The following is a 22,403-nucleotide window of genomic DNA, read 5'->3' as shown; positions in this document are numbered from 1 at the left end:
GGCCTTGAATTCCTGTTCTCTCCAAGACTTTAAGCATGAAGGGATGCTGAATTTTGTCAAATGCTTTTTCAGCATCCAATGAAATGACCATGTGGTTTTGTTCTTTGAGTTTGTTTATGTAGTGGATTGTATTGATGGATTTCCGTATATTGAACCAACCCTGCATTCCTGGGATAAAGCCTACTTGATCATGGTGGATGATCGTTTTGATGTGTTCTTGGATTCGGTTGGCAAGAATTTTATTGAGTATTTTTGCATCGATGTTCATAAGGGAAATTGGTCTGAAGTTCTCTTTCTTTGTTGGATCTTTGTGTGGCTTTGGTATCAGCGTAATTGTGGCTTCGTAGAAGGAATTGGGTAGTGTTCCTTCTGTTTCTATTTTGTGGAATAGTTTGAAGAGTATTGGTGTTAACTCTTCTTTGAAGGTCTGGTAGAATTCTGCACTGAAGCCATCTGGTCCTGTGCTTTTTTTGGTTGGAAGACTTTCTATGACTCCTTCTATTTCTTTAGGCATTATGGGACTGTTTAGATGGTCTAGTTGGTCCTGATTTAATTTTGGTATTTGGTATCTGTCAAGGAAATTGTCCATTTCCTCCAGATTCTCCAGTTGTGTTGAGTATAGGCTCTTGTAGTAGGATCTGATGATTTTTTGGATTTCCTCACTTTCCGTTGTTATATCTCCCTTTTCATTTCTAAGTTTGTTAATTTGGATACTTTCTCTGTGCCCTTTGGTCATTCTGGCTAAGGGTTTATCTATCTTGTTGATTTTCTCAAAGAACCAGCTCCTGGTATTGTTGATTTTTTGTATGGTTCTCTTTGTTTCTACTTGATTGATTTCGGCCCTGAGTTTGATGATTTCCTGCCTTCTACTCCTCCTGGGCGAAATAGCTTCTTTTTGTTCCAGGGCTTTCAGGTGTGTCATTAAGCTGGTAATGTATGCTCTCTCCATTTTCTTTTTGGAGGCACTCAGGGCTATGAGTTTTCCTCTTAGCACTGCTTTCATTGTGTCCCATAGATTTGGGTATGTTGTGTTTTCATTTTCATTGTGTTCTAAAAAGTCTTTAATTTCTTTCTTTATTTCTTCCTTGACCAAGGTATCATTGAGTAGAGTATTGTTCAGTTTCCACGTGTATGTGGGCTTTCTGTTGTTTCTGTTGCTATTGAAGACCACTTTTACTCCATAGTGATCAGATAGGAGGCATGGGATTAGTTCGATCTTCTTATATTTGTTGAGGTCTGTCTTGTGACCAATTATATGGTCGATTTTGGAGAAGGTACCATGAGGTGCTGAGAAAAAGGTATATTCTTTTGTTTTAGGATAGAATGTTCTATATATATCTGTTAAATCTAATTGGTCCAAAGCTTCAATTAGTTTCATTGTGTCCCTGTTTAGTTTCTGTTTTCCTGATCGGTCCATTGAGGAAAGTGCAGTGTTGAAGTCACCCACAATTATTGTGTTAGGTGCAATGTGTGCTTTTAGTTTTAATAAAGTTTCTTTTACAAAAGAGGGTGCCCTTACATTTGGGGCATAGATGTTCAGGATTGTCAGTTCTTCTTTTTGTATTTTTCCTTTGACCAGCAAGAAGTGTCCCTCAGGGTCTCTTTTGATGACTTTGGGTTGAAAGTCAATTTTATCTGATATTAAAATGGCTACTCCAGCTTGTTTCCTGAGACCATTTGCTTGTAAAATTGTCTTCCAGCCTTTTACTCTAAGGTAGTGTTTGTCTTTGACCCTGAGGTGTGTTTCCTGTAAGCAGCAAAATGTAGGGTCCTGTTTACGTATCCATTCAGTTAGTCTGTGTCTTTTTATTGGGGCATTAAGTCCATTGATGTTAAGAGATATTAAGGAATAGTGATTGTTACTTCCTATCATTTTTGACGTTATTTTTTAAATTTGAATGCTTAACTTCTTTTGGGTTTGATGAAAGGTTACTATCTTGCTTTTTCCAGGGTGAAGTTTCCCTCCTTCTATTCGTGTTGTCCTCCTATTATCCTTTTTAGGGCCGGGTTTGTGGATAGATATTGGGTAAACTTGGTTTTGTCATGAAATATCTTAGTTTCTCCATCTATGGTGATTGAGAGTTTTGCTGGATATAGTAGTTTTGGTTGGCATTTGTGTTCTCTTAGAGTCTGCATGAGATCTGCCCAGGACCTTCTAGCCTTCATAGTCTCAGGTGAAAAGTCTGCTGTGATTCTGATAGGTCTTCCTTTATATGTTACTTGGCCTTTTTCTCTTACTGCCTTTAGTATTCTTTCTTTGTTTAGAACATTTGGTGTTTTGATTATTATGTGACGGGAAGTATTTCTGTTCTGGTCCAGTCTGTTTGGAGTTCTGTAGGCTTCTTGTATATTCATGGGCATCTCTCTCTTTAGGTTAGGGAAGTTTTCTTCCATAATTTTATTGAAGATATTTGCTGGCCCTTTAAGTTGTAAATCTTCACTCTCCTCTATGCCTATAATCCTTAGGTTTGGTCTTCTCATTGTGTCCTGGATTTCCTGGATATTTTGGGTTACAAGCTTTTTGCATTTTGCATTTTCTTTAACTGTTGAGTCCATGGTTTCTATGGAATCTTCAGCATCTGAGATTCTTTCTTCTATCTCTTGTATTCTGTTGTTGATATTTGTATCTCTGTCCCCTGATTTCTTCCCAAGGCTTTCTATCTCCAAAGTTGTCTCCCTTTGAGTTTTCTTAGTTGTTTCTACTTCTGATTTTAGATCCTGGATGGTTTTGCTTAGCTCCTTCACTTGCATGTTTGTGTTTTCCTGTAATTCTTTAAGAGATTTTTGTGTTTTCTCTTTCATGAGCTCAGCCTGTTGACCAAAGTTCTCCTGTATTTCTTTAAGAGATTTTTGTGTTTCGTCTTTCATGACCTCAGCCTGTTGAGCAAAGTTCTCCTGTATTTCTTTAAGTGTTTTTTGCATTTCCTCCTTGTTGGCTTTTGTATTCTCCTGGATTTCTTTCAATGATTTTTGTGTTTCCCTTGCAAGGGCTTCTAACTTTTGATCCATTGTCTCCTGAATTTCTTTATGTATGACCTTCATGTGTTCCTGTACCAGCATCATGACCAGTGATTTTAAATCCAAATCTTGTTTTACTGGTGTGATGGGGTATCCAGGACATGTTGGTAGAGGAGAATTGGGTTCAGATGTTGCCATATTGCCTTGATTTCTGTTAGTGACGTTCCTGCGTTTGCCTTTTGCCATCTAGATCTCACTGGTGTTAGTTTATCTTGTCAGTGCTGGACTCACCAGTGCAAGCTGCCCCTTCTCAGTTGGCCTCTGGTGCACAGCTTACCTCCTGCACTGCTTGTAGACAGTGTGCTGCTGCCCAGGCTGTTCAGATCCCAAAGCAGGCACCCGAAGCCTCCTGCTGGGGCCCGCTGGATTCACTGGAGCACACTGACTTCTCCCAGCTGGCCGCCCGGAAGCCCAGCTAGCCACTTGCAGGACTTGGAGATGTAATGCTGCCGCCCAGACTGATCTGGATCCGGAAGCGGAGAGAGTAGAGCTAAGGGCTTCTGCCTGAGGCCTTGCCCCAGATTGTGTCTGTGGAGCAGATGGAGCCCGTGTGCACTCCCAGGGAGTGCCGACGGTGTATGCTACTGTGACCTCCCCTGAGTTCCGCTCACTCCGCTGGGCAGTCGATCTGCCAACCGGGCTGTCGCACACAAGGTTAGCCTGGCCGCCCAGTCCCTGAGTCCAGGCAAAAGCCTGGGAGGCCAAGGTCCGAGCAAAGTTCCCCTACGGCTTTGACTGTTAATTGGGTTTGCCAGGTGACTAGGATGGCGGGCGTGTGCGCCCGCGCTCCCTGAAAGCGCCGGGAGAGTCTGCTTTGCTAACAATCACCTGGGTGGGTTGACTCACAGATGGCCCACAAAGCCGCCCAGTTCTTGGGGTCAGTCCTGTGCCTTTTGGGGCCTGGACCCCCGCTTTGTTAGCCTTAGGCTATGCCTGTTACAGGTCTGCCCGCCTGAGCTCTCTGTCGTCCTGCAGGCAAAATGGCGGCGGCGCGCTCGCAGGCCTGGGCAAAAAACCTCCTGGTTGGGTTGGCACCCCGATGGCCCCCCCCGACCCGCCCAGGGCCTGGGTGCAGGCCAACGCTCGTCGGGCTCAGACCACCGCGGTGTTGGCCTCGGATTATGTTTGTGTACCTCAGTCTGTCCGATTCCTGGAGTACGGAACCAAGATGGATCCTCCTCTCCTGACTGGTGGGAGGCCGAGTTCTGAAGTAATAATCAGTTTTTAACAGCTCTTCTGTATGAAGTTGTGGATAGATGAAAGAGACAGTAATTTGGCCACAAGTTCTAATACTTAGATGACTTGCCTGAAAATCTTATAGCTGCCATATCCTATATAATACCCAGAAAATTATATATATATATATATATATATATATATATATATATATATATATATATATATATATATATATATATGATCCATGCACACTATACACTATATACTATTGTAAATAATATCTGTCTTAGTCAGGGTTTCTATTCCTGCACAAACATCATGACCAAGAAGCAAGTTGGGGAGGAAAGGGTTTACTCAGCTTACACTTTTGCATTGCTGTTCATCACAAAAGGAAGTCAGGACTGGAACTCAAGCAGGTCAGGAAGCAGGAGCTGATGCAGAGGCCATGGAGGGATGTTCCTTACTGGCTTGCTTCCCCTGGCTTGCTCAGCCTGCTCTCATATAGAACCCAAGAATACCAGACCCAAGGTGGTACCACCCACAAAGGGATCTCCCCACTTGATCAATAATTGAGAAAATGCCCCACAGCTGGATCTCATGGAGGCACTTCCCCAACTGAGGCTCCTTTCTCTGTGATAACTCCAGCATGTGTCAAGTTGACACACAAAACTAGCCAGTACAATTGACCCCTTGTCAACTTGACATACAAACACATCACTATTAAGCCTCAGCCCTTACTTACTTATTCATCCCCAAGATCTAAATAACTTTAAAAGTCCCACAGTCTTTACGTATTGAAAGTTAAAAATTCAAAGTCTCTTAACTGTGGCCTCCACTAAAATACTTTCTTCCTTCAAGAGGGAAAGATATCAGGGCACAGTCACAACCAAAGGCAAAAGTCAAACTCCAATGGTTCAATGTCTGGGATCCAACTCACAATCTTCTGGGCTCCTCCAAGGGCTTGGGTCACTTCTCCAGCTCTGCCCTTTGTAGCATACAGCTTGTCTTCTAGGCTCCAGCTGCCTGTAATCCACTGTTGCTGCTGTTCTTGGTGGTCATCTCATGGCACTGGCATCTCCCAAACACTACTGACTTCTGCTGTAACTAGGCTTCACCAACAGCCTCTCATAGGCTCTCTTCATGGTGCCAAGCCTCAACTCCTATTCATGATCCCTTCAGTTCTGGGCCATCAATTGCAGCTGAGGCTGCACCTTCACCAATGACCTTCTGCTGCCTCTCACAGTGCTGAGCCTCTGCTGCTTTTCATGACCCCTTCATGTCTTTAAAACCAGTACCACCTCAGTGACTCTAACACAGTGCCAAGTCCAGCCACAGCACAAAATACAACTGTGGCTATCTCTGGAACACAGCCTTGGTGCACTCAGAAAACAACTTCCAGATGATTTCACATCAGTGATGCTGGTCTCTTCTTAATCACCGTTAATTTCTTAGCTCCAGCTAACCAGCATCAATAGTCCCAGTAACACAAAAGTTTGCTTTAGTGGTTCTGGTATCTTGTTAATCACAGTTGATTTTTCAGCCCCAGCTAACTAAAACCACAGAATCTGCACAATCAAAACATGTCCCCTTTAACAGTCTTTAATCTTCCCTCTGAAATTTCACAAGCCAGACCTTCATCTTCTGCACTGATCTTAACATTGTCTTCCAAGCTCCTACAGAACTTTACACAGAGCTCTTAATATCCTAATGACTTTTCTAGGTCAAAGTTCCAAAGTCCTTCCACATTCCTCCCCAAAACATGGTCAGGTTGTCACAGGAATACCCCACTCCTGGTACCAATTTGTCTTAGTGTTTCTATTCCTGCATAAACATCATGACCAAGAAGCAAGTTGGGGGTAGGGGGGAAGGGTTGATTCAGCTTACACTTCTGCATTACTGTTCATCACTAAAGGAAGTCAGGACTGGAACTCAGGTTAGGAAGCAGGAGTGATGTTCCTTACTGGCTTGCTTCCCCTGGCTTGCTCAGCCTGCTCTCTTATAGAACCCAAGAATACCAGACCAGAGGTGGTACCACCCACAAGGGGACCTCCCCCCTTGGTCACTAATTAAGAAAATGCCCCACAGCTGGATCTCATGGAGGCAATTCCCCAACTGAAGCTCCTTTCTCTGTGATAACTCCAGCCTGTGTCAAGTTGACATATAAAACCAGTCAGTACAATATCTGAAAAAGTTCAAGTGGGTATCTCTGGCTAATGAAGGGCAGCTTGAAGCCTATAACTTCTAGCCTACATTGAGCAATTGTCGGCCAATGGGTTAATGAGTTTCAAAATTTTAGAATTATCATTGGGATCCAAGACCCAAGACCAAGAGTCCTGTATTAGTCTTCACATCCTATACTATAAATAGTAGAGATCTGTGAATATCTGTGCAGCCTGAACCTGTGAGTGTATAATAAGTGTGTAAATATAAATATCACTTTTATTTCCTCAGATATGGTCATGAAATGATTGCTGAATGGAAGTTCTATGAATATATATAGCTTGATATATGTGTGTGTTGTACACACACACACACACACACACACACACATATATATATATCCAAATGAAAGAAATGAAAGGCAGCCCTTTTCTAGTCAAGCTAGGTTTAAACCTCAGAGACCCAGCCTATTACCCTGCAAGGATTGGAAGGTATTTTTCTGCCATGCTCCTATACACCAGGCTCCTGACATGAGGCCTCAGCTCTCCATAATTCTGTGACTATCAGTCACATAGGGCAATGCCCCAAGCTCCTCCACGGTTAGACATGACCACAGATCACATAGCCTCAAGAGAGTCCTCAATTTTAATGAGGTACCTAAAGACCTGAAGGGCTTAGTCAATTAAGCTCTCCTTTCCAGACACCCTCCCTACAAAATTTATTTAGCCTCAGGCCCATCCTGAGAAAGTTAGGCATGGATTCACACATTACAACTCTCCACCAGGACAATAAATGCTTTAAAACCATGGACTGTCTCTTCTCATTGGTTTCTGTTGTGTTGGAGCAATGGAGCAATGGAGAAGGTCTTCCTCCAAAGAGCCCCATCTAATTTCAGGCAGGAGGCCTCTCTGTGTTCCCAGCTATGGTTTTCACCAAGCCAGGCCACCTGCTGACCAAGACAAGGACTCTCTCCTCCCAATGGGAACTAGCCAGAGCTCTCCAGCCATTTTCCCTTCTGCCTGGGCCAGAGCCAGTCTGAAGGCCTCCACTAGAGGGCCTCATTTTAACCCACAAGCCCAGAATGTTTCTATGTAACTATCCCAAGACCTACACCTGGCAGCTTCTAGATTTCATACAATCTAATCTTCTGCAATCCCAGACATTGAAGATTTCAGCTTCCAGTCTCTGATAACCTAAGCCTAGATTGTTGCAGCTTCCAAGTCTTACTGCTGAATAATCTCACCATTTCTAGCTCTTTCTAACCTCTAAATGGCTGGTTCAACTTAGCTGTTCTGACTCAAACGCTTCAAAAATGACAGATTCAAATGTACTTCTCTTGGCTTCTGACTGACTTGCTCTGCTTTAAAGGATGCCTCTAAACTCCAGTAACTGAACTGTGATGACCTGAACAAAACTCTCAGAGTGAACTGAACTAAATTCTCAAACTGAATTGTCCTGACTCTTAACCATTCTTAAGTAGCCTCTATTTTCTGTCTTGTTTTAATGAGAGTTGGGCATAGCCAGTTTATGACTTATTTTCTTAAATATTTCTCTGATTCATCAGTTTGTCTGCCTATTCATAAGACATCACTTTCCAACATGTTTGCTTTCTTCAATAAACTAACTAGACTTTCATCATTTGGGATTAAAGGTATGTTCTAAGGACATGTCTCTATTCCGGCCAGATAATAATTAATCCAGGAAGTGTCTGCATTCCAGTCAGATTACATGAATCTAGAAGTTCTTTGAATGTGATCCCCTGCTAGAGAAGCCATGTTGCAAAATTAAAATTCCTCTACAGATGAGTATTTCATTTGCCTGATCTTATAGCAATTTTAGGATCTCATTCCATGGGAATTTTCCTTGAGTCATAGATTCTGGGACTTTGGCCACTTTATTATGATAAACATGGCACTAATCCGATTACTTTGTGTTGAGGTAGTAGTGATTATGTCAGGTCTTTCCTTCCTGTCTTCTTCAATATGATCTTCCAAGTTTTTATATTTAAATCATAAACCCAAGTTTTCCATATGGTATTATTATGTTCTTATGAAGAGTTTTCTCCATTACTATCTAATTTTTTGTTGGAAAATAATCATGGAAGCATTGAATAACTTCAGATATATTTTGTTCCACACACTCAAGATTCTTGCTTTTTAAGGTTTATTTATTTTCATTTCATATAGATAAATGTTTTCCTTGCATGCATGTATATGCACTATATACTTCTGGTATGAGCAGAAGCCCAGTGTCCTTGCTTTACCTACAACTGAAGTTAGAGTTTCAGTGTGGAGCTGAAACTCAAACCATAGTCCTCAGGAGTTGTAAGTGAGTTGAAATATTGAGTTATCTGTCCAGCCCAACACTGATGATACCTTCAAAGGATAAAAATCTTTCAGGTCTCTGAAATATGTTGGTGATAACAGTTATCTTGGTCATTCTGTAGCGTTATAACTCAATAATTATAACCTAGTAATAGCACGAGGGAACAAAGAACCAGGAATTTTAATTGAATATTTGTATCAAAAAGAAAAAAAATGAAGACATTTCTACAACAGCATTTTCAAATGCACATTTTTTTATGCTAGATACTCACTTCTAATAGGTAAATATCATTCAAGTATATTTGATAGGGCACAGGTTAATATAAAGGAACTAAAATTAGCCAGATGTGTTTTGAATCAAACGTGTCTATTTACGATACACACAATTAAAGTTTATGAATATTAATAGACATGAACATGTTATGCTTTTATTTACTTTTTTAAATTATTGTGTTTTTGTTCTTTTAAATTATTTTACAAACTTTATTTATTAAGCAATATGTAAAATAGTGAAAATGTGTCATTTACAAAAGTTAGCTAAAAAGTTAGCTAAAATCTTGAAAATTTGATTTTATCAAATTTATTTATAGTTGAATGCTAACAATTTAAGAAAGAAGATTAGAAATAACACGCAAGTTTATATATAAAAGTTAAACACACACTGATCATGCATATATACATACAAATACAATAGCATACACACACACAAAAACACACATAGTATACATACACACACACAAGCAAACACACAATTTTTGCCATCCATTTCCAAGGTTAATCACTCAAAACAATTCAGATCTCTAAGGCTGGAACAGATGCTGGAAAGCACAAGCAGCAAACTGTCTGAGCCTCCCCTGTCTGCTGCTAGCCTTTTTTGACTCCGGATTGGGATGTCACATTCATTGTTTCTGTCTTGTTATCTCTCTAGTAGTCCACTACTATTTGTTGAAAATACAACAAATGACTAATCTGGGGCTCAAGGCCATTATTTGAGAATACATAATTCTTTGGTCTTTTGTCGATAATATGAAGCACAGACAATGATCCCCTTCTCTTAGGTCTTTTTAAATCTGTTTTTTAACATGAGGTACTATGCTATCTATGAATGATCTTCTAAGCAAACAGGAAAGTATAAAACATTCACGATTTTTGCCATCACACTTTTTGAAGATATAAAATGAATTCAGTTTAAACAGGCCTTGAAATGCAATTTAGGAATTTGTAGTTAATTCATCAGATAAGGGAAAATTTTGTAAGAGTAAGCTTGGAGGCAGGCAGAGACATAGATTATTCTTTCAGATACTTGATATGACGATATGATTTACAAATCTCTAGAGATGGAACAGCAGGCATTAGTTAGGAAACATCCTGGTATAACAGATGATAGCCAAAGACACAAGTCAAAACATTCAAGTCAGTCATAAGTCTCTGAGCATGTCCAGAGAAGGTATTGCCAAGTGATGTTCTGATTATGCACAGCAATAAGTACACTAAGGCAAACAAGATAGCTCTCAGAAATTCTGTCTTATATTTATATTGTCCTAGATCCTCACTACTGTCTTCCCCAACAACACCATTAAAGGCTACAGCTAGAAATATGGGGTATATATTGAAATGAAACCTATTTTAGTTATGAAATATTCATGGTTGGAAAATTACCAGTTAAGATATAAAAGTGCAAAAGAATAATCCAAATATCAGCTGACAAATTTTAAAATAATGAAGTAAAATAAAGGCAGTATTTTCAATGTGCTTTTCTAATGATCACAAATTGAGGGGTTTCACTGTCTTTCATATGCAGGCCTACAAATTATGAAACTGTTGAAGATTAAGCTAGGCAGTGGGATAACTCTGTATTTAAAAATAAATATTGAAATGTGTCCTGAAAATCCTAACTTTTAAATTTAAAGATGCTGAGAAATTTTAATCACAGTTTAAAGGTTACATCTTTTCTCTGGTTTCTGCTTATCACACTTCTGTTTCTGAAAGTTCTTTCATTAAGTGACTTCAAGTGGCTATACACATTTTAGGATTGATATGCTTGCTAACAAATTTAGTTTATATTCATTTGCTTCACAATCATTTTTCTGTGTAAGTTATTCTTAGTAATCTCAATATTAAAAAGATTCTAGGAATTTGAGTCCCTTCCACTTTACTGACTCAGTGAAATCCAAATAGGAAAGCTGAAACCCAGATGTGTTCTTTAAGTGTTCTTTAGCGTGTACAAGAGAATTGGGATGACATCACTTGTCTCATGCAAGAGGATAGGCTCCAATCACTTCCTTTTTTTATTTAGCGCTTCCTAGACTTGTGAGCAGAGGAGATAAATTCAGCAATGCTATTAAAAGTAGAAATACTTGCTTATAAATATCCTTAATCATGAATGCAAACAGTTATAAGGAATAATAGATTATTTCCCACTTCAAGTAGAAGTTCACTGCAAATTAAGTTTCTTAGTAAGAAAGTTTAACTATAGATTTGTATGATATTTCAAGACACTTTATTAAAACAAGAAAATCTTGATTACTGCCTTTAATATAAGACATTCAGAGAGGTAACTATGCAGTTTTGGTGAAAAGTTTTATCTAAAGTACAGATACTTGAATAACATAATATATTTTCTAAGTGCATTTCCTATGTGCAAGCAGTGGTTGATATAGGCAGCAAAAGCAAGGAGAAGAAACTGTATTGAGAAATCCCAAAAAGAAAGGAAGGGAGGAAGGAAGTTAAAGAAACAGAAAGAGAGAGACAGAGAGACAGAGTCAGAGACACAAAGACAGAGAGAGAAACAGAGAGAGAAACATAGAGAATTTTACTAGATTTATAAATAAGAGAATTGGGAAGGAAGAAAAGAAGGAAAGAAGGAAGAAAAGGAATAAAGGAAGGAAGGAAGGAAGGAAGGAAGGAAGGAAGGAAGGAAGGAAGGAAGGAAGGAAGGAAGGAAGGAAGGGAAGTGGCTTGGTCTGTGGCTATATATTGTAATACTAAATCCTGTACCTAAAGGGGTGTTAACATAGTTCCTTAATTTAAAACTGTTGGTTAAATAAAAATGGCTGTAGTCAACTCCTAGAGGGATTAGGGGTAAGTAGACTTTAAGCTGCCTGATGGAGTGGGGCAAAAAGAGGAAGAAGATGAGAAGGGCGATGAGAGCAGAGAAGGTACCATGAGAAGAGAGGTACCACCATGGCCAAGATACACAGCAAGTATCTGGGGTGCACTGCTGGGAAAGTAGCCATGCCAGCAGGTAGAAAAGTAAATTAGGGGTTACTACCAGTGGATGTCAAACCAAATATACTCCAAGGAAGGAAGGAAAGAAGGAAGGAAGAAAGAAACAAAGAAAGGAAGAAAGGAAGGAGACAGGGAGAGAGAGACACTTTGGTTTACCCAGTTACCAAAGAGAGAGTTTTAAGTGATGCTTACTTTGCTTAAGAATGCAATTTGAAATTCTTTAAAAATACACAGCCTCTCAATACAATGGACCCATTTTTTAGGTATTCTGCTTGGTATTGATTTTCATTTTCTTATTTACTGTCAAATCAACAGTGTCAGTGCAGCCCAGAATGGCACCATCATGCTCCTGATCCTTTCACAGAATAGTTTGTTCATTCAGAGCAAGGGCTCTAAGAGCAATCAGATCCTGTCACCTGAGAGACCTTCTTCAAGAGAGCATTGTTTTCCCATATTTCTCTTTCACCAATTCAAGAGTTCTTGTTGCTTCTTTAAGACAATGTGAATTGTTTTAGCATGAGGCTGCTAAACACCTCCAATATTTACTCCACCTTTTGAAAAGACTTTCTGCTTTGGTTTTCAAGGCTCCTTTTGGAGGTGGCAGCATGCTTTGGTGCCATAACCTTTAATCCAGATTGTTTAGGTTATACCTCTGTCTTTTGCCTGGTACTTTATCTTTATTGGAGTCAGTTATCTGAGTAGAGAGAGGATGCAAGGAATGTTTATTTCCAGGACCAGAGTAGCTATTAACAACTGCCATGCTTGGCAGCACCAATGTGCCTTTTTTCTGGTCACGTACAAGGGGTAGGTATCTCCATCTGGAGTTAACATACTTGCTTTCCCAGCTTTGTCTCTAAACATGTTTTTGTCTTCATTCCATTTCCTTATCTGGGCCATAGATTCACAAATCACTTATAATCCATTATAGAACAGCAAGTCTGCTGAACATACACACACTGGACCCTATATCACAGAAGCACAGTACATGAATTGCAGCTGTGCTGTTGACTTTTGCATTCACGGTGGCTCCCTGGAAAAGTCTTTATCTTCTTTAACTTCCCTGGCACTCTATAAAACACTATAGTGTGTTTTACAGTAGAGATCTATGGCTTCCTTAGTGTCAATTTGAATAAATGTGCACCCAGTGCTGCTGAGCCACATACTCAAATCATTCTCCCAAAATAGACAGTATATCATTGTTAATTTCAAGGAACCTCAAAACTATAGGAGTCAGAGCAAAATTCCAGCTTAACACTTTAGGTATTGAGAACTTGGACAGTTCTATGACTCACAAGTTTTATAGAGTGTGCCCCTAATGGGAGCAAAAGCAATAGATGTTGTTATCTATACTTGTGGGATGAATCCAGGAATGCTGCAGAAATGTATCTATCTCTTCATATTATGCAAATATTCTTTCTGTTTTAGTTCAATGCTAAAACTACTTTTGAAGGAAGAGATTTTCTTTTTGATAGACATTATCTTATCTGACTATTGTTTAAAATTTTTGAATGTTGGGTTTTAGAGGTACTGATATTTGAGCCTGGCTTTGTAATGCCCAGTCATATTCCTAACATAAAAGATTGTTTTACTATTTTTTTTCAAAAATAAGTGTATCTTTTTCAAAAATTTCAAGCATACTGTGTTTTTGTTATGATTGTCCTTCTCTCCGTGCTCTAACTTCCCCACATCTACCCATCTCTCTCAGCATTGTCTCACTATCATGCTGTACCATGTATCTGGTACCCAGAAAAACAAACCACACATTCTCAGTATTTTGTATCCTGTGGTCAGTTTTGTTTTGTTTTTTAGATTTTTGCAGTTAGTTTTAGCCTTACAAAATCCAAGAGTCTAGAAAGGGGATGAAAGGCCAATGCATCAATGAAGGGGGACTTAGGAAAAGAGAATAGGGGTTAAGGGAGTGTGGCACAGTGGTGTGGGGGAAGGGGGTGCCCAGGTAGGCCCATGTCCAAGCACCTCTTCCCCCTGAGGGACCACACACACACAGGCATGGTATAGAATAGAGTTTATTCAGGGTAGAGGTTGGGAGTTAGTGGTATAGTGGAAGTAGAGAAAGGCAGAGAGAGAGAGAGAGAGAGAGAGAGAGAGAGAGAGAGAGAGAGAGAGAGAGAGATAGTAGTGGAGGCCAGTCATGACCACATGAAGAGAGGAGGGAGGGGAGAAAAGCTCAAGGGGCAGAGAGGTGAGAGTAGGATGAGAGAGGGGTGGAGAGGGAGAGAGAGAGAGGAGGGGCAAGTAGTCCCTTTTATAGTGGGCCAGGTCTATGTGGCAGGACCTACCTGGCAGTTGCCAGGTAAGTGTGGGGTGGAGCTGAGACATAATACCAACAGGGGAGAGAACAGAACACAAGTGATATGAATGATAAAAGGAAAAACAGAAAGGGATAAGTGGGGAGAACTGGAAAGGCTTGGGCAGGGAAGGAAGTCAGGAGGGACAACTAATTCTAAGATGTCTTTAAAAGCTACATGAGAATGTCTGATTTTAAAAGATTTTATATATATATATGCCACACACAAACACATTGATGCACATGCACACATTTCTACAGCTCAATCTTCAGTGTTGCCTCCCTGCACACTGATTTGGAGCCCAAAGCAGTGAGTTTGCCCAACTATAGACTAGGAATTCCAAAATTATGAAGCAAGATAGCCGTCTTGTCTTTATAATTTAGTGATTCTAGGCATTTGGTTATAGACAAACAAAACGCACTGATGTTTAGAGATGCTTTCACCCAACCTCTGCTCCATGCCTGCACTGGGTGTGGCATTGGAACAGGCAAAGCATGGTTTAGAGGAGTTCTGATATCAGCATCCAAATGCTGCCGACAGCTTTTCTCAAAGCACCAATGAGAAGGAATAATGAGTAGCCATGGGCTGTTTTCTTACCCTTTATGAAACAAGCTATGTGTGTCATTCAGTGATCTCATTCTTGACTATCTGACAGAAAAAACGGCTCTTGCTTCAAAATTCATGTTAAGAACTAAATTGGATTATATTCTTTTAAAAAAAAGGAAGATCTAATTTATGGTAGAGGTCACAGTAATTAAGAGCTATCACAACAAGAAATCTTAAAATATTAGAATAGACAAAAATTGTAAATCTCCAGTCTGTGTATATGCCCAAGTCCCAGAAAAGAGAATATACTCAAGAAGATCTCAAGTTTGAAAAGCTGAATCAAAACACACACAAAGGAAGGGACCTGTGATGAAAAGTCCCACAGTGGGGAGAGGGTAATTATAGAGTCTACCTCCAGTAGAAAGACAGGGCATCAAGTACAGGGATGGGGTTGCCATCCCACAGTGAAAAATTCTGTCCCAGAATTGTCCCTGTCTAAAAGAACTGCATGGACACAAATGCAGATAAGACTGAGGGAAAGGTGGTCCTGTCACAGTTCCAACATGGGCTCCATCTCAAGGGGAGACTCTAAGGCCTGACATTATTACTGATGCTATGGTGTGCTTACAGACAGGAGCCTAGCATGGCTGTCCTCTGAGAGGCACAACAAGAAGCTGACTGAGCCAGATGCATGTACTTACACCAACAATTGGACAGAAGTCGGGGACACCTCTGCTTGAATTAGGGAAAGACTGGAAGAAGCTGAGGAGGGTAGCGACTCCATAAGGAAGACCATAAGTCCTAACTAACCTGGGCCCCTGATATCATTTAGACACTGAGCCACCAACCAGGAAACATAAAAGAGCAGGTCCAAGGCTCCCTGACTCATATATAGCAGAGGACTAACGGGTCTGGACTCAGTGGGAGAAGACTTGTGTAATCCTTGAGAGACTTGAATTCACAGGGAGTGAGTAGGTGGTGGTGGGGGGTGTTTTCTTGGAGACAGAAGGAAGAGAAATGGAATAAGGAACTGTTGGAGTGGGGACCATGAGGAAACAACAGCTAGACTGTAAAAAAATTAAAAGTAATTTTTCAAAAGGAAACACACACAACACACAGAAACACACAGACACATTCATAGGCATACTCTCTCCCCCACCACACATAGATGCAAAGACACAGGCACACATGCATGCAATAGGCATGCCCCTAACATTTTAAATGATAGTGATAAATTCGACAGTTTCCAGTCTTTTTTATGAGAACTATTGACTGCAAGAACTTTTGCTATAACCCCTCTCTGACTTCTTTGATAAATCTTTTGATACTATATTCATAGATATAGCCATATGGCACAGTTGTTGACTATTTTAATCTATTGATTATTTTATTTTTAGTACTTTGCAAATGTGTGATTAGGGACAAATTATTTCAATTATAAGACATTCTGATATATTTTAATCTCACATTTTTGCACTCCCTGAGTAAATTATAAATACCTGTAGATTTCCTTCATAATCGTTTCCAGTTCATTTCCACTTTAACTTTCCTCCTTAGACCCTAACACACTGAAGGTAAAGAAAAGTAATACTAACTGATAACTATGACCACATTGCTGCATTCAATCTAATAACCTGGTGCTCTTTTCTTTAAATGGTAAATATTTGATGATTTAAAATTATCTAAGTTTTATTGGAGACATGGTAATTCACCATTTAATGTAAATAGTATGAGGATATAACATGTAATTTATATTTCACTTTTATAGAATTGCTTCTTTGATGCATGAGTTCTTCAAATTTTCTGTATTATCATACAATGAAATTACTATTATCTGGTAATGTATCCCAATGAATTTTTGTACACATAAAAATTCATGTAGCCTTGACAACAAGTAGACTGCTACAGGGTTCTACCATGCATTAGGCTCACTATTCCATACATAACATGTTTCCATAAAATTTACCTATAATTTACTAATATGTATTCCTTCAACAATAGCTTTCCTTCACAAGATTGCCCTGTAGTGACACTGCAGGGCATATGATTTTTCCAGATTGGTCTGCAGTAAAATATTCAGCCTGTGGTTCATTCCCATACTCACATCAGTCTTTGGTCTCTTTGATAAGTGACTAGTTGATTTTCTTATGTTATCAAAAGGTAAAATTGGCATTTAAGCTTCCCTTTGTGGCCCAGATATGTTCTAAGTCAGGGTCTGTGCTGCCACAGTACTAGAAAATCAAGTCACCTGTGAATGAATCTCCAATTCAGCGAGGGAACTTACTGCTTTGTGGCCTTCCCTGTCCATCCACCTATGGCTAATGTATTCAAAATTTTTATCTAGGAAAGTAATTGGAGTTCTTCTTTCTAGGTATTATTTTCTCTTAAATGAATAAATAAGACCTGAAACTAGATTATAATATTGTATATGAATGACTGAATGTGTGCTATTTTCCTGAAGTTGTAGGAATAAGATCATATATTGATATATTGATAAGTGCAATAAGATCATATATTGAGATAGAGGACATGTATGAGAAATAGAAACATTGCAAGAGTCGCCTTTCTCATTTCCTTAACAAAATAACCTATAAGATTCAAGGAGGAGGAGTTTATTTGGATTATGCTTTGAAATGGTATATTCCACAATGCCATATAAGGCTAGCAGGGCTAATGGTGACAGAGGAATGGCCATGGGACTCAATATATCCTTGGAAATGCAAGAATATCCTGGGAAGGAGATCAGGCTGGTACTAAATGTATCCCACCAATAGAAACAAACTTCTGTCTCAGATGCTCTGTCCCTTACAGATGCATTCAGACAGTGTCATCAATTGTGGATCAAGTGTTCAATCAAATGTGCCTCTGAGGACAATTTCACATTTAGAGCATAAACAAACAGAATTTGTGTAGAGGAGATTTTTATTGCCAGCCCCAGAAAACATTTCTGAAATACAAAGAAATGTCTCAATGATACTCTGCATGACTGATAAAACTATCAATATTATAACAAAAATATGATCAGAAATTAATCAAGACATGAGTGAACTGAGGACCACAAATTTACAAAACATAAATTCTGTAGATTGTTAGTTGCTGACACATAATCTTGGTTGTCAACAGTTTCCTGACATGTGTTACTTTAATGCATCAGATTTTTAAAATATTCTTTTTAATTGGATAATTTTTTATTCATAATTCAAATGTTATCCCCTTTCCTTGACCCCCAGGAAACCCAATATCCCATGCCCCAGCCTCCTGCTTTAGTGAGTGTGCTCCCTGACCCAACCACTGACTCCTGACTCCCTGCCCTTTTATCATCCTCCAATGAGCTGTTGAGCATTCATAGGACCAAGGGCCTCTGCTCCCATTGATGTACAACACCATCCTCTCCTACATATGAGGCTATAGCCACAGGTCCCTCCATGTGTATCCATTGGTTGGTGGTTTAGTGCCTGGAAAATCTGGGAAGGTCTGGTTGGTTCATATTGTTGTTTTTCCTATGGGGCTGCAAACTTGTTCAGCTCTTTCAGCCCTTTCTCTAACTGCACCACTGGGAACCCTGTGCTAAGTCCAGCAATTTGCTGCAAGCATCACCATCTGTATTTTTCAGGCTGAGGCAGAGACTCTCAGGAGACAGCTATGTCAGAATCCTGTCACCATGCACTTCTTGGCATCCAAATAGTATCTGTGTTTGCTGACTGTATAATAGATCGATCCCCAGGTAGGGCAGTCTCTGGAAGGCCATTCCTTCAGACTCTTCTCCATCCTATATCTCCATATTTCATCCTTTGAGTATTTTTCCCACATTCTAAGAAGGGCCAAAGGACCCACACTTTGGTGTTCCTTCTTCTGGAGCTTCATGTGGTCTGTGAATTGTATCTTAGGTATTCTGAGCTTTTGGGCTAATATCCACTTATAAGTGAGTGCATACCATGTGTGTTCTTTTGTTATTGGGTTAAATCAATCAGGATGAGTTTTTTCTAGTTCTATCCATTTGCCTAAGAATTTCATGAATTCATTATTTTTAACAGCTGAGTAGTGCTCCATTGTGTAAATGTACCACATTTTTTGCATCTGTTCCTCTGTTGAAGGATATTTGTGTTCTTTTCAGCTTCCAGTTATTATAAATAAGGCTGCTTTGAACATAGTGGAGCATGTGCTCTTATTACATGTTGAAGCTTCTTCTGGGTATATGTCTAGGAGTGGTATAGCTGGGTCCTCAGGTAATACTTTGTGCAATTTTCTGAAGAACTGCCAGACTCATTTCCAGAGTTGTTATAACAGCTTGCAGTCTCACCAACAATGGGGAAGTATTACTCCTCAATATCATCACCATCATCTGTTTTCCCCCAACTTTCTGGTCTTGGTCATTCTGACTGGTGTGAGGTGTACTCTCAGGGTTGTTTGGATTTGCATTCCTCTGATGACTAAGGATGTTGAACATTTCTTTACGTGCTTCTCAGCAATTTGATATTCCTCAGTGAAAAATTCTTTGCTTAGCTCTGTACACCAGTTTTAATAGGGTTATTTGATTCTCTCCACTGTAACTTCTTGAGTTCTTTATATGTATTGGATATTAGCCTTTTATTGGATGTAAGGTTGGTAAAGATTTTATCCTAATCTGTTGTTTGCAGTTTTATCCTATTGACTGTACCCTTTGCCTTATAGAAGTTTTGCAATTTTATGAAGTCACATTTGTCAATACTTGATATTAGAACAAAAGCCATTGGTGTTCTGTTCAGGAAATTTTCCCCGATGCCCACGTGTTTGAGACTTTTCTCTATTTTCTCTTCTGTTCGTTTTAGTATATCTGATTTTATGTGGCAGTCTTTGATCCACTTGGACTTGAGTTTTGTACTTGAGGAAATAAGAATGGATCAATTTGCATTCTTTTTCATGCTAACTTCTAGTTGAACCAGCAGCATTTGTTAAAAATGCTGTCTTTTTTTCCACTGGATGGTTTTAGCTCCTTTGTCAAAAAATCAAATGACCATAGGTGTGTGTATTCATTTCTGAGTCTTCATTTCTATTTCATTGATTGTCCTGCCTGTATCTGTACCAATATCATGCAGTTTTTAACACTATTGCTCTGTAGTACTGCTTGAGGTGCAGGGTACTGATTCCCCCAGAAGTTCTTTCACAGTTGAAAATAATTTTTGGTTTTCAGGTTTTTTTGTTGTTGCAAATATATTTGCAAATTGTTCCTTCTAGCTCTATGAAGAATTGATTTGCAATTTTGATGGGGATTGCATTGAATCTGAATATTGCTCTGGGTAAGATGGCCATATTTATTATATTAATCCTGCCAATCAATGAGCATAGGAGATCTTTCCATCTTCTGATATCTTCCTTGATTTCTTTCTTTAGAGATTTGAAGTTCTTATTGCACAGATCTTTCACTTGCTTGGTTAGAGTCACACCAAGGCCTTTTATATTATTTGTGACTATTTTAAAGGGTGTTGCTTTCCTAATTTCTTTCTCATCCTATTTATCCTTTGAGTAGCAGAAGGCTAATGATTTGTTTGAGTTAATTTTGTATCCAGCCACTTTGCTGAAGTTATTTATCATCTATGACTCCTGATCTCTTTCCTAGGATTTCTATCTCCAGGGTTGTCACCCCTTGTGATTTCTTTATTGTTTTATTTCTGCTTTCAGTTCCTGGATGGTTCTGTTCAGTTCCTTCACCTGTTTGGTTGTGTTTTCTTGTAATTCTTAAAGGGATTTTTTTGTTTCCTTTTTAAGGGCTTCTATCTGCTGACCTGTGTTTTCCTGTATTTTTGTAAGGGAGTTATTTATGTCCTTCTTAATGTCCTGTATCTTCATCATGATATGTGATTTTGAAACCGAGTCTTGCTTTTGCTCTGTGGTAGTACATCCAGAACTTGTTATGGTGGGGAAAGTGGGTTCTGATGGTGCCAACTAACCTTGGTTTTTGTTGTTTCTGTTCTTACACTTGCTTATAACCATATGGTTATCTCTAGTGTTACCTGCCCTTGCTTTCTCTGACTGGACCCTGTTCCTCCTGTGATCCTGGTTGTCTTAGCACTCCTCAGAGTCCACCTGTCTCCGTGTTCCTGTGTTTCTGGGATCCTATGATCTTGAAATCCTGGGTGTGTCAGAGATCCTGGGAATCAAGTTGCCTCTAGGATATCTGAAATTCTGGTGTGACCAAGCTCCTGAGATCCTGTATTCCTGGGCATGTTAGAGCAGCTGGGAGTCTAGCTTCCTCTGGGTGTTTTGGGACTCAGTATGGAGTTAGTGCCCAAGGTCTGCTCAGAGTACTGGCACAGACCACAAGGAACCTGTGCCATTGGCCTGGTGGTGGGTATTCCTCCATCCCTGGATCCTGCTGGTCTCAGTATTGGGGTACATGTTGTGGCCTCCTTACCTATGAGCCTGTGATCCTAGGCATGTTAGAGCTCCTAAGAGTTGAACTTTCTCTGGGTGTTATGGGCCTGGGTACCCGAAGTCTGCTCAGGGCACAGGCTCAGACAGGAAGGCCATATTCTTTTTTTTCTCTTCAGTACACAAACGTTTTATTCTTCATAAAGTGCTCAAAAACACGAAGAACAAGCTCTTTATAGACGGGGGTTTTAACTAGGAAGGCAAAGGGCAGAGCAGAGCTGTGCTTTCTCACTGCCTGTCCAGCTGCACTCTGTAATGTGTGGTAAGGGGCAGACATAATGAGCAAAATCCTGGTCTCAGTTCAGGACCTCTCTGGAAGACTCCTCTGCCCTGGCCATATAGGGAAGCCAAACATCAGGAATGGAGAAAAGATGATAGACAGTGCTGGGACTAATTATTGCCCAGAGGATTGCCTAACAGAGGGACTTAGTTCCTCAAGAGACACCTTCAACACCCAAGGAGTGCCCCCCACCCCTAAATTCTGGGAACTGGTAGCTTTTTCCTCATCTCTTAGTTGACCTATAGTTGGTAACTGCATGGTGATGGACCCCATTGTGGTTCATCTGCTCTATGCCCGCAGAAGACTGAAATCATCAGCTGAAAACATTCTTCTGAGGTGTTCTGAGTGAACCAATGACCCTGCCATTAAAAGACTGCTGAAAAGAAGTCCAGCTTAGTCCAAAGCATCTTTTGTCAGCATCTCAAGCCCTTCACATATACCTTTTGTAATGCACAGACACCAAGAACCCTCTTACCCCAGAGACACCAAGGGAAGACTGGCTGCATTCATAAGCAAATTAGAAGCTGGACCACAGGGCAGCTACTTGACTTCAAAATGCACTTCAGCCAAGCCAGGCAAGGCAGGAAGGATTGGTGAGTAGGAGGGGCTGTACAGCTGGGCAGAGCAACTGGAGAACCACAAGACCTTTTCCTCAGTACAGTTGTCTCCTAAGGCAGAGTGAAGACTTCTACCTCCAGAGAAGTCCACTGGTTCAGCCCAACTGGGACCCAAGGCCAGACACAGTAAGGTGCAGGATAGCCCCAGACCTATTGTGCACTAATTTTTATCCCAGGATGCTCCAAATAAGGTTCAATGGAGGATGAGGAAGTGGGGAGAAGGCTTAGGAAGTGGCAGCAGCTGTCCAGAACCTTAGCTGAGGTACCTTTCAGGGTAGTAAAGAGCCTGGCCCACATCCCTCTTTCAGGACCCTAACAGTCATTTTCATGTGCTCAA

The sequence above is a fragment of the Apodemus sylvaticus genome, chromosome 7 (assembly GCF_947179515.1).
Source record: "Apodemus sylvaticus chromosome 7, mApoSyl1.1, whole genome shotgun sequence".
NCBI lineage: Eukaryota > Metazoa > Chordata > Mammalia > Rodentia > Muridae > Apodemus > Apodemus sylvaticus.
Note: the sequence above shows the minus strand (reverse complement) of the source record.